The sequence below is a fragment of the Haliotis rufescens genome, unplaced genomic scaffold (assembly GCF_023055435.1).
Source record: "Haliotis rufescens isolate VD_foot unplaced genomic scaffold, xgHalRufe1.0.p SCAF_47, whole genome shotgun sequence".
NCBI classification, from domain to species: Eukaryota; Metazoa; Mollusca; class Gastropoda; order Lepetellida; family Haliotidae; genus Haliotis; species Haliotis rufescens.
Genome location: NW_025964190.1, coordinates 301,912 through 314,103, shown reverse-complemented (window position 1 = coordinate 314,103; position 12,192 = coordinate 301,912).

The following is a 12,192-nucleotide window of genomic DNA, read 5'->3' as shown; positions in this document are numbered from 1 at the left end:
AAATATATTAATGTTAATGCTAAATAATGTGACAGACAACATACTGCCTTTCGGGACACCCTGATCCTGATTATAATGATCAGACAGGGTAGAACCAACGCAGACTTAAAATTGCCAGGCAACTAAAAACTTGGATATAAAACTGAAGCAAACGGCCATGTAATCCAAAGTCATATATTTTTTTATTAAATACCATGTTTCTATGTTGTGTCATATGACTTTTATGTAGATCCCAAGAAGATAGGCAGTGCATGTTCATTGGTGTTATAATTGCATTTTTACAGATGGATCCAATCTAGATAAATTGTCAATGTTACTGCGATTTGAACGAAAATCACATTGGATATTTGTTATTAAATTATTGCATTCTAGGTACCATCTCAATCTATTGTTGGACACGCGTTCCATGTTTTTTTTCAAACGCAGCTAGTCAGTGGAATTGGACGGTAAATTGGAGGGATCAGTATTATCACGTCCAGGTGTTGGTATGGGTACAACTACAGTATCAATGATGAAGGAAATATTCCAGACGTCAAAAGTTCATCAACTATTTTAACAAGGTTTCTCGACAATTGTAAATGTAATTGTTTCAGGAGTTGATCATGTATATTATCAGCTCCTGTAGCAGTATCAGGAGCTTGCCCAAGAGCAATATGGACCTCATGAATAGAAAATGTTTCATTATTATCTATCCCATTATCTGAATTAAAATTGATAGTTTTCTTTTCCTGCTATTTTAGGGTATTTTTTTACATTCAGGTACATAGTTCGACGGGGAAGAATGTTTAGCCACAGTTTAACTCATTTTATTTGCAATATCCAATGGATCAGTTAACATTTTATGCCCATTTTATAGGTTTATGCTTGACTTAGTGCCTTCACCTTTTTCTGGATCTTGTTCCATACTTTGGACATGGGGGTACGCGTGAATTTATTCTGACCAGATTGACGTCTGTCTTGTTTAACTTTATCCCGTGTTTTAGCGTCTCGCTTTTGAAAAACTTCCATCCTGATGACGCAGAAATGTCAGATGGCGTCACAGATATAATATAGCGGGGGAATGGTCGCTTCCATAAAGGGCGTCATGGACTGACATTCAAATTCACCCAGTAAATGAGAATCTACAACTAACAAGTCCAGACAAGAGTAAGTATCAGTTACAGGAAGAAGATATGTTTAAGAACCATCTTTAAAAATGCATCAGTCGTTATTTAAGACAAAATCCTCTGATAATTTACCCTTTGTATTGCTATCATTACTACCCCAGACTAGGTTATGGCCATTTAAATTTCCAATGATAACACAGGGCTTAGGCAGTTGGTCATAAAGTGTCTGAAAATCATACTATCGAAGAGAATAGGATGGTGGTATATATAAGGAACATAAGATAAAAAACAATGCTTAATGTCACACGCAACAGCCTGAAGAGGGGTATTAAGAGGAAAAGGACTGTGTATTTTCTAAACATGATTCTGGTAAATGTTTCAGGAGTTGATAATGTATATTATCAGCTCCTGGAGCAGTATCATAAGCTTGCCTAAGACCAATATGGAGAATCTACCCCCATAGTTGGATTAAAATGAATAGTATTCTTTTCCTGCTGTTGTTAGTATTGAACAATGTTTCATGTTATTCGTACCGCAACAACCTGAAGGGGGAAACGAAAAGGAAAAGGACTGTGAAGGACGCCCTGTCTCACCACAACAGATTCTCCTCCACTAGCTTTATCACCTGCATGGGACCGCCTACGTGGTCTAGTGGTAGAGCGTCCGCCCGGAGAGCGGAAGGTCCGGGGTTCGATCCCCGGCCGCGTCATACCAAAAGACGTGAAAAGATGGTACTTGTTGTTACCCTGTCTGGCGCTCGGCATTAAGGGGCTAAAACAAGGACTGGTCGACTTGGAGTCAGTATACTGTGTCTGAGTGGGGTATTCATGTTAAACTGCGGCATGGTATCTCAGTGGGCTAGCACTATAAATCGGCATCAGTCCGGACTAGTACAAGCAGCCACACACACACACGTGCATGAACGTCGCTATATAAGTGCAATAATCTTGGACGCGATGTTAAACCCCATTTCACCTCACCTTACCTATCACCTGCAGGAGAAAAGTAATGGTAAGATTCGTACTGCCTTAAATCAAATTTATCAGTAGTTTTAGGGAAAGTTTCTTGTAACAAAATGCAGATGTTTAGCTTCCTGTATGAGAGAAATACTAGAGGGCATAAACAACACATTAATGAACACAAAGAATTTTAAACCTAGGTGGGATTAGAACCTGCAATATCTTAATTTGTAGTCCGCCAGGCTCCTACCTGTGCTACGGAGGCTGTTGTCACAATTGTCAACTTTCCTAGTCACCATAAGCTTTCTTTATTCGCACATTTGTATATTAATATTGTACCAAGTTCGTTGTATGTCATGGTGGTTTATGTGTTTTGCAAGTGCCTGTGAATCTAATTTGCACATCTCATTTCAATATGTATTATACATCGCATCCATATTTGACTTAAAGCCTGATGAGATGCACTTTATGAAACATTTTAAAATTCTAAACTGGTTTAAAGGTGTTTAAATTCTAAACATGTTTTGATTATAGGGGTTGTGTGTTTAGGCTGTGTTTAGGCTATGAGGCGATCGCTCATTTCATGTGTTTAGACCCTAAACGTGTTTAGATAGAACACACCAAATATGCATAGCCTTTAGGATTGGATCGCATTCCTGGACATATTGTGAATGTGTTTACCTCCGTAACAATTTTTTACAGGTGGTTTAAGTAGCGAATTATACTAAGTTATATTTACTAATATTCAGCCTCTTCGTGCAATCTACCAGGCAGGATAGTAAGTTCGCTGTTTAATGAATCTTAATGACCTTCTGATCTCTGTTACGGTTTGGTTGGAATAATGCAGTAGACCTTCTTTTCAGTGACAGCTTGTTTACTCAATCACAGTACCCTTACTTGATAAATAGATAACAAAGTACAATGGCACGAGTGCAGATTAATATTAATATAAGACATGGTTTGAGCAGAATGAAGGGTCCTGCCGAAGGTAAACATATCTGTAAAAGATCTATAGAAAAAACGGAGCGTAGTGCACGGAAACTCATCAGGTCAATCACATTTTTTTCTCGAGTTTTTTTAAGGTCTTAATCAGAAAACAGAAAATAACCTGAAATTTGGACATTATTGTTGAGTTCATTTCTCAAGTATTCAAGATCGATATCACTTCTAGAATATTCACGTTTCCCTTCTTGCATGATCCATGATCGAGAAAAAAACTTGAACATTTGGGCAAAACACTGAATATGTTCTGTTGAGTGCAGGACACAAGCCCCAGACTTGGGACTTGTTGAAAGACGTTAGAAACTCTGAATCAATAACAGATATATAGGTTCCTGGACTTTAACTATCTCAGTAGGATGAAGATACTATGAGATGATCACTGGGAGATATGGATTTCATCGGATACACTGGGGTTTTCAATTTGTTTCGATTGAAATGGATAAAATATAAAAGATAAAAATATAAAAGTCAGCAGTTGACAACTTGATTGATAACTGAGGAAACACAACTGGTTCATGGATTAAGCTCTGGAATCAACCCTTCACTGGCTGGGTGTTGTGAAAATCAAGAAAAAGGACCAAGTTCATGGCTAGACTGATTGATATCTGTGCAAAATTTGATTAGGAAATATTGAACAATTTTTTTGTTATGCACCGCACGGGCAGAATATTCCTATATCCTATATCACGGGAGATTATTATGAACTGAAAGGTTTATTCGATTTCCGATATGCTGTCTGGATTCTATAAATGCTAAGAAAGTTTTCATAAAGTTGACCCTCATTATGTCGAACTTGGATGTGTTGAATTCCCCGTTGTCATGAACTCAGCTCCCGGTTCCTGCGATGTCCTTCTATATTTATCATCATTTATATGCGGATCTGTCGAACTGGATATGTCGAAATATCCGTTGTCCCGATCGGATTTTGGAAACCCTGACGATTCGAACACTTCCAATTGAAAAATAACATTCAGCCACCCACACTCGCCAAACTTTCAACTCACTTCGCATACAACTGACTGATCTCACTGCGATTGCCACAATTGCAGCACAGGTAGCATGCATTCTAAACAACTGAGCACACCATGTACTTATCCAGTCCAGCCTAATTTATAAGTACACCTTACACTAAACGTGCACACCGTATACACATCGGTAGCAAGTTGCTGAAGTGTCCTCGCTTGACTGCCGGCAGGGAGACAGATTAAGATTATTATAGCGAATCTATTACTAGTATTCGAGCTACCACTCATAGGATTGACAGTGATAATCTAGCTCCTGGATTGTGTGTGAAACGTTTTGAAGGTTGCTGCTTTCTTGCCTTGCCCAAACGTAAGACAAATGTTATGTCCGACTTTCTTAAATTGTTATCGACGTTGAAACGTAGTGTGAAACCAAAGGTGACTAGATTGCATTGTCATTGTCTCTCATTACTTACATGATGTTAGATGTTTCGGACATTCACTTTGTTGATGGTCTCGCGATCCATTCCGGATAACTCGAACGTTTTGTCGAGGTCCCCACGAGGTCGACACAACGAGGTTCGACTGCGTTTTAGTCCGAAAAAATAGGACAATTTGCACAAGTCCTGTTTGTAATGTCAACACTTCTTTGTGTCGAGAGTTCATTCATATTTAGAGATACTGTCTTTAGAAGATATGAGTCGGTATTTGCCGTATTTTTTACTGGCGCAACGGAGATAGCAAACAAGCACTTGAAGAAATGGTAATAGTTTGGAAACTCTTGGAACTTTCATCAATCGGTCATGCCATGTCCTGAGCATGGAAGCTTGGAGCACATTAAAACTACTAGGATTACATTCATGAAACTAATAAGCAACACTTTCTACTACCACTTTGCCTAGAGTCCTATGCCAGAAGGTGGTAGCTCACGGCCAGTCTGGCATTTTAGGCCCCCGGTTCTCCTTGTCTTCTGGTAACTGTCTAGCGCAGAACCAGCCTGTTTTATTTGGTAGAAATAGCTACCTGTGTCTTTTGAGCAATCAGTTGTGCAAATTGCATCGGATATCATCATTCTTCTTCAAAATTATATCCATCAGACACCAATATGCTTGGTCGATGACAAGCAGACACTTCTCTTTTCTATTTCTGGCCACAACACATTAACCTCACACAAATAAGATCCTCTGCCTGATCTGCACTCAGATTAGATTCAGACCTAAAGCATGAGCCACACTGGAAAGCAAAACAAATTACTGATCACAAAGGAAAAGAAGTTACTGAGTAAACAAGAATCGAGAGCACTCAAATGTGCTGAGCTGCTGTCACATTTCGCAATCCCTCCTGTTAAGGTTCATAATATGGTTTGAACTTCTGCACATGGAATTCGCTCGAGTTAATCGAGTGGCCTGGAAATTTCCACCTCTCTCCAGTGGAACCAACATGAGTTACATCAGAAGATATTACAGTGGAATTGTGGAGGACTATGGAATATTTTAATGATCATCAGCTATTAATCCAAGATTTAAAACCATCAGCATTTTCGTTACAAGAAACATTCCTTAAAACTGCTGATAAATTTGATTGAAGGCAGTATGATTCTTACCACTGCTTTTCTCCTGCAGGTGATAAAGCTAGTGGAGGATTATCTGTTGTGGTGAGACAGGGCGTCCTTCACAGTCTTTTTCCTCTTCGTATCTCCCTTCAGGCTGTTGCAGTGCGTGTGACATTAAACATTGTTTTTATCTCATGTTCTTTTTATATACCACCATCCTACTCTCTTCGATAGTATGATTTTCAGGCACTTTATGACCAACTGCCTAAGCCCTGTGTTATCATTGGAAATTTAAATGGCCATAACCTTGTCTGGGGTAGTAATGACAGCACTGTAAAGGGTAAAGTATCAGAGGATTTTGTCTTAAATAACGACTAATGCATTATAAAGATGGTTCTTTAACATATCTATTTCCGGCAACTGACACTTAATCTTGTCTGGACTTGTTAGTTGTAGATTCTCATTTACTGGGTGAATTTGAATGTCAGTCCATGACGACCTTTGTGGAAGTGACCATTTTCCTGCTATATTACATCTGTGACGCCATCAGACATTTCTCCGTCACCAGCATTGATTTTTTTTACAAAAGATCAACGCTTAAACATGGGGGAACTTTAAACAAAACAGATAACATCAAATGACAAAATCAAGCATAACCATCTCAAAACTGAGGATCAATTGTTCACTGCCAATCGAATAATGCAAATAAAATGGGTAAAAAGCTGGCTTAACGTTCTTTCCCGTCTTACTATGAACCTAAATTTCAAATATACCAAAACCAGCAGGAAAAGAATACTATTCATATTTATCCAGCTATTAGATTCTAACGAGATATTTTCCATTCACGTGATCCATTTTGGTCTTGGGAAAGCTCATGATATTGCTCCAGGAGCTGATAATATACATGATCAACTCCTGAAACATTTACCAGACTCATGTTTAGAAAATATGGGTTAAATATATTTGATGAAATTGGGACGTCAGGAATACTTCCTTCATCATTGATGCTGTAGTTGTACGCATACCCAAACCTGGACGTGATCATACGGATCCCTCAAAATGCCCTCTGACTAGCTGCGTTTGCAAAACAATGGAACACATGTTCAACAACACATTGACATGGTACTTGGAATCCAAAAACCTAATCACAAACATTTAATGTGATTTTTCTTTAAAATCGCAGTACTATTGACCATTCAGTTAAATTTGAGTTATTTGTTTAAAAAATGCAGTGTACAGTTTTATTTACCACCTGTAATGCTTTCACAATCAATAATCTTGCATTCTTTGCTCTTAAAATGAGGAGCAAGCAGTTGTCCATTATATAAACTATTAATTCTACCACCATATGTATATGGTCTTGTACTGATTAGTATTGATATTACTACATGCACTTGTGGCGCAACATGTTTGAATGCTTGAATATATATTGTAAAATGGGCCTGTGGCCTGATTTACTGAAATAAACCACTACTTACTTTCATGGCAAAACATGCATTCTATTTACTGAAAGGCAGCTACAAGTATTTATAATTAAAATACAAAAAAATGGTATCCAGGAAATGGGTGTAATTCTCGAAATCTAAAACAAACTATTCATTTCTGGAGAAAATATAAACCTCACAAAGACCCGGAATTAATTTTAGATGACACTCCTATTGAGGTTGTAAAAGAAGCTACTAAACGTACTAGTTGCAATTTTCAACTTATACTTGACATCATAGAATAGTGTGTTTTTAACTGGTCAATTCAACATCATCTTTTGTTGGTTGCCCAGCCACATTGGAATCGTTGGAAACACAATGGCTTCACAAAGGAGCATCCTCGAATTACCTCAAAAGTTTGAAATGTAAAACCATAAGCATTGAGCTTCAGCTGAAATATTGCTCGACATATAGGGAAGTTGACTGCTGGAAAGCTGAAGTCATCACTCTTGCCATATATCTTCTTAAATAGTTGTATGACACTCTGAATCTCTGTGGGGTTTTTTATGAAATAGTCGTTGATTTAAAAATTTGAATTGTATGGCACTGACAGACCCCTCGGGGGTACAACAGTTTTACACGCTTTAACAAGTGAGTGTCCCACTTCTCTTGCATTAGCGCTTTCATGCCACATCTATTTACAGTTCGAAAACCAATGTATGCGACAAGAATAGATGTCACAGACTTGTTGAGTGGTACAGCATCAGCCATCATGTTGCCAATGATTTCACCATGGCTGAGTAACCAATGCAGACGTATTGGCCAGTAGAAGGATCATTCTGCAATTCAAAATTTTTAAGTAAAACTGGATGTTTACATGTCATAATTTAATAGCCTGAAGGCAAGAAATAAGAATCTAAATTACTGTCACCTGTTTATATTTGGACAGGTTATTGATATATTTAGAGCTGTTAAAATGGCATTTGTTCTGCAGGGAAAATGGAACTGTCATCTGGTACTCTTGATTTGATCCTTTTAGGTGTAATGACTGTGGCGCCAGCAAATGCATCATCATCTTTGTATCCATCTGTAAAAATAGATTTCTAAGTGTGACATCTGCTTCGTAACTGATTGTATTCTTGTTGAAATTGGAATTGATGTTTTCCTTTGTTTTTGTCTAGTTTTGTTAATGTCACTTATTTACTAAGTGCCACGGGGAAGCCGGAAAGGAGACATACTGTCAAGTTCAATATTGGCAGGAGAAAGAAATAGGTTTTATTCTTATTCCTAGAGGCAACCCTTTATCGTAAGAGTCTTCATAAAGAACACAGTTGGATGCTGAGCGTGACTCAAGGGAATATAACTAGGTGACATATTTTCAAGATAGTTTAATGCAGCGTTGTCAACAGCCATTTAAACCTTTTCAAAGACTATTTATTTCAAAGCTAAATAATACTACTGATAATATGTTACCTTGTATCGTAACATTACGACAAAGTTGATCTCACACGTACCTAGTAATACCTATCTGTTACAAACTGCGATATATAATTAGGCAAACGCTCTTCCAATCCCACCCTATGACGATATTCTAAAATGCTCTTTTTTCAGGACATACGTCTTTTCTAAATCGAAAAGTATAGACACTGTGTGTTGTAAACTGATAATAACATTTTTAACAAATGTTAAAAACCTACCTAATGGTCAATAGTACTTCGATTTTTTCTAAAATCACATTGAACTTTTGTTTACGATTATGTCTTTCTCAGCACCATTTTAATCCGCTATAACCATTCCTTCCATTGGTTTGTGACGGCTGCCACCGGTGGGGCAGGATACGCTCACCTTTTCACGAACACCTGGTTTCATCACTATTTAATAGTTATTCCTAGACACATGCCCATGTACGATCAACTTCTAATGAATATTGAAAGGGTTTTGTCGCTTTTATTTTCAAACACGATATCAATAAATGATACAGACATATAATTCGTAGGATCAAGATGATCCAAGCCAGGTATAGGTATTGGACTGACAACAGCATTTTGCCAAGGTGAAGATAAATTCCACACGACATGATGGTGTGTCTCGGTCTTTTTATTACCGTCTTTCCCATGTTTAGGATTTTGATACAGAGGTCTATCCATGGTACGACCCAGAATATGTAGAGGGCGTCATGGAAAATGATAAATACAAAATTCTTTGGAATAGGCCCGTATACAGCCTCAGACCTATCCAACAAACCTGATTTTGTCCTTTTGGATAAATCCAATGATATCATATACATAATTAAATTCTGATTCACAAGATTCGGAAAAAAACATGTCAAATATTCGGACCTCGCTTACGAAATGTCAAGTACCAAGTTGTCCGACTCCCCATTGTTCTCGATGCCATAGGTTTGGTACCTCCCAATCTATTGATGGACATTGGGAGAGTACATTCCTTCTGATAATCTGGATAACGCAGAAGGCTGCAGTTCTGGAGAGTCTTAACATTCTCAGAAAAGTTGTGGGTGGATTGAACTAGGCAGCGCTTCCTGGGAGAAGTTTTATTGCTGTCTGGACTGCGTGTAGAGGGGGCAAGGGCCCTGAGCCGAAAATGAGCCTAAGCAGCCTGACTGTGTCAGGATCACCGAAACCCTGTTTCCTGAATTATTAATTTTATTCTGTTCATAATTATAATACTATTTTATATACAGATAACAATGAAACAATACAGCAAAGAGGGTTTGGATTACCCGGGCGACCACGTGTTGTACCGCCGTTGACAAATCAGCACATTCTAGCCACAGAGAGTTGAGAGCGTGTAATGTGAAGGAATCGTGGAATGTCCACTCTGGACTTTCTGGTAAGACGTTGACGTGTCTAAATGGGACATACCGGACGTCGTGCGAACATCAACGTACGGCAACATGACAGATGTAAGGGTCGGGTTGTAATGATATGGTGTTGCATCACTATGACTGCCAGATCGCCACTGAATATTGCCAATGGAAGGGACACTGGACAGTACTACAATATCCGGGTGCCAGTACTTTTTGCATAATGCTGGTCAACTTTTTTCGTTCAAGATAATAACGCCTGTGTAAGCCGTCCTTGTATCACGACTGACTATCCCCAGCAGCAAACCATCACCAGACTGCAATGGTCAGCGACTGACCTGTCCTTTCCCCATAGAGAATGTATCGGACACGAGACGTTTACGTTGACGGAGATTCGGACCATGCCACGCCTTATGAACTAATGTCAATTGAGAGTGCATGGCCCATTATCAATCAAGTCATCTCAAAAGTTCACTTTTTTACAACATACCCCTGTCGCCTCTCATGGTTGCTTGCACCCTTACAACACACCGCAAACACGTTCTGTTAATTGTCATCTTACACCTTGTCCTTACAGCTTCCCTTTTCCTATCAATCCATTGCCATCACTCAATAACTCTTTGTATTTCTGTAATCATCTGTTATTTTCGAATATCCTCTTTTTTTAAATAGTATATAATCAAACACAAACATTTCTTTAACAAAGCAAATACCCAAGCTAAACAGTGGCAGAGGAATAAAAGTAAATGTGATCAGGGCTTGGCATGATCAGCCGATTGATAGGACCGGAGACATCCTGCTACTCGCATCGGTGAAGTAAGGGTCGAAGTGGCGTGTTGGGCAAAGGAATGCTATTCCTGGAACTGGTGCCCTGAACTACCAGACTTCCGTCCTTCACTGATACACTGGCGCAACCCATGGCAATGAGGTTGACCAATTTGTTGGCCTCTTACGACTAGCAATTGGACCATGGGGACACATTCTAACCCGGGTCTCCACGGGGAAATATTAAACAGATGAGATGGTTTCACTGGTCTCTTTGATTCCGAGTTCAGGTAGGTAATTCAGGCAGGGACTTGGCTATTTGACAGATCATCGATCTACCTGAAGCGTAAGACAAACCAATGGGCCAAATTCGTGTATTTTGATTTTGACACTCAGAAATTCTAATTCAAATGCTTAAAGAAACAGTCACGTAGTCAGGGAAGCACAATTGGTGCCCATGGGAATGCCAACTTCTTGACTAAATGTACTATGCCACATTTCACACAGAAGTTATCTATCAGGAAATCCCCATTACACATTTGTTTTTCTTAGTTACCTTCAGATGACATTTGTGTTCATTTTTTACAAAATGGCAATTTGATAATTGGTAAATTTTGCAATACAAGTAAAATCAGATCTTAGTTCTCGCTACCGATCTGAAGACATCCTATTGCTGGTCACGTCAAAACGACAATTTTCAATATCGGATGTGACCACCATTTGCATTAATAATCTTGGCAGCGGCAGCGCATTAAAGACACCAGATGTTTGAAAACAGCCTGGGGGATGTTGTTCAAAATGTCAGCCAAACATTGGTACAACTGAGCTAGCGTTACCGGTTGGTCCTGTCGTAGGCTTCCTTCCGTCTCGTCCCCATGGGGGAGAGGTCAAACGAAACAGCCGTCCATGGGAGTAAAACAATAGTATGCTGCCTCACATGCGTTATTCTGCTGCAACGTGCCTCAATTTGCACAAAGGGTGGCACATGATCTCGACAGATGTGGTCCTTGAAGTGCCATTAGCAATGATGAGTTGTCTTCTCCCATGAACTGTGATGCCACCCATACCATTACACTACCACCCCCAAACGGACAACGTTGAGTTACTCAAGCGTCGCTTAAACGTTCTCCTGGCCGTGTGTAGACGCTTCACGACAATAAAAGCTGTCCAGATGAAACCTAGTCTCATTTACATCTGTGAACAGTGTACAATCCAAGTCTTGTCTTCTGAACCTCAGATGCTGTCTACACCAAGCTGTTCGTGCCTGACGGTGACGTGGAAGCAAAGCTGAGCCTTTTGCTGGATGGGGCCAGGTGTTGTTCCCCTTCACCGGGTAACGTACGGTTCTGCCACTAAATGGTCTCAAGCAAGGAATTGTCCAACATGTCAACGTTTAATATCGATTCCGTACATGCACCAACCGAATATGGTTGTCTTGTTGACGTGACATGTCAAGGCAAGTCATGACTGTTGCCTTGCTGTATATAACGTATCCCAAGAGATGATTTGAGTGTCGATGAACATTACAATTTCTGGCAACTTCTTGTTCCGCCATTCCCGTTTGCAGCATACCCACGGCGCGTAGACGTTGGTTGACA